At 25.0% G+C, this 2,072-nt stretch overlaps 1 protein-coding gene across 6 annotated transcripts in view; it reads left to right on the top strand.

The window, feature by feature from the left end:
- Positions 1-2,072, top strand: part of LOC117173462 (allatostatins) — a 386,079-nt gene that overhangs the window by 264,295 nt on the left and 119,712 nt on the right. The window lies entirely within an intron of this gene.

The following is a 2,072-nucleotide window of genomic DNA, read 5'->3' as shown; positions in this document are numbered from 1 at the left end:
CAGCTAACAGAGGTGAATTTTGGAGAATGTCGAAAGGCGTTATGGGATATATGAAGTGTTAGGATGTTTTAAATGATTGCAAGGGATTTTAGAAGATTTCCGAGAATTTCAAGGATTTTAAGGGATTTTAATAAATTTTAAAGGATTTCAGAAAATATACGATTTCATGTAGTTTCACGGAATTTTATAATATTTCAATGACTTTTAAAGAATTTATTTACAAGAATTAAGGATTTTTATAGGATTTTAAAGATTTCCAAATAGATCAAGGTGTTTCCGTAGATTTTAAAGAATTTTGAAGATTCATGTATATTTGAAAAAATTCCAAGGAATTTTCAATTGATTAAAATAATTTCAAGGTATTTCAAATAAGTTTGAAAATTTGCAGGTATTATCAAAATTTTAATAATTTTTCGAGTTCTTGAAAAAATCTCAAGGGGTTTCAAAAGATTTCACAGGATATTTCAATCATACTTCCAAAATATTTCAATGATTTCAATAATTTAAACTGATATAAAAAAGTGGAATATTGTAGGGTATTTAAAGAGATTCCAAGGCTTTTTCAAGAGATTAAAAATTTATCAAGTAAATTTGAAAAATTCCAATAATTTTAGATGATTTAAACAAACTTGCATGACGTTTTAAAGAACTGACTAGAATTTCGTAAGATACGGAACGATTTTATAAGACGAAAAATGTTTTATGATAATATCAGCAAAAGGCCAGTATGTTAATATAAGCAAAAATATGTTACAATTTCCCAAGAGATTCTAGAAATTTTCTGACGAATACAATAATTTAACTTGTAAGTGATTTTCAAAAGTCTTCAGGTATTTTAATAAAATTTTAAGGATTCCATAAAATATCAGATTTCACGTAATATTACGGAATTTTATGATATTTCAATAGATTTAAAATAATTTATTCATAAGAATTTCGGTATCTTTGTAGGATATCAAAGATATTAAAGAATTTGGAATATCTTAGAATAATTGAAAAATCTATTCTCAACCATTTTAAAAATTGCAACAAATTTTTAAATGCTTTAGAAAAACTCTAGCTGTTTCAAGAGATTTTACAGGATATTAAATAACTCATGTTATGGTAGTCTACAAAATATTTTTATTAATTCAAGTGATTACAAATGATGTAAAGAATATTAGGTTATTTTTTTTATTTCCTAATAACTTTCAAGAGTTCTAAAGTGATCAAACCATTTGCAATATTTTAGGGTATTTTAAAAAGATTTCAAGGAATTTTTAGTTGATTTGAATCATTTATTGATTTGAAGAGATCTTTAACGCTGCTGTATTTTCAAAAATTAAAAAATTTTCAAGGAATTTCGAAGATTTAAATGATTTTATGGTATTCAAAAAAATTATCATGGTGATTTAAAGAATTTATTAGAATTTATAAAGATATGGAACGATTTTATAGGACTCATAAGGTTGTACACTGGCTATTTTGAAATGCATAAAGAGATTTGAGCAGATTTCTAAGGATTTCAATCATTTAAAGGAATTTAAGGAGCACTCAAGTTATTTAAAAAAAAATTCCAGGATTTTAGAAAATATGATGAGATTTAATTATATTGTATGGAATTCTATAATATTTTTTAATATATTTTAAGGAATTTATATACAAAAAGTGAGTGGGTTTCGTAGCATTTGCAACATTTTAATAGATTTTCAAATATTATTTGCAATTAACTGAAAATTTACCCTGAATTCTTTAAAATTCTTTGGAATTCTCTTAAAATCTGTTCCATTTTCTGAGGGGCTTTCCTCAAATCCTCCATATAACTTTTTATACCAACCCTATTGAAAAGCCATATTTGAGTAATTTTAGATCGGGGCGAAACACGGACCATTACTACATGTATAAATTAATTATTATAATAATTTTGTAACAACTTTTTTTATGGTGAATCCGGGTTTTCATCATAACCACGGAATAAGTCAAGTGCCGGTCGAGATGAGGCTGTTATAAGTTAATTTAATACGATGTTTGAAAATATTTAGAGGATGCTGAATTATAATTATCAGTAATTGTAATAATTAATAATAATTACG

Source organism: Belonocnema kinseyi, chromosome 5, assembly GCF_010883055.1.
Source record: "Belonocnema kinseyi isolate 2016_QV_RU_SX_M_011 chromosome 5, B_treatae_v1, whole genome shotgun sequence".
Classification (NCBI taxonomy): domain Eukaryota; kingdom Metazoa; phylum Arthropoda; class Insecta; order Hymenoptera; family Cynipidae; genus Belonocnema; species Belonocnema kinseyi.
Note: the sequence above shows the minus strand (reverse complement) of the source record. Positions and strands in the feature narration are given on the sequence as shown.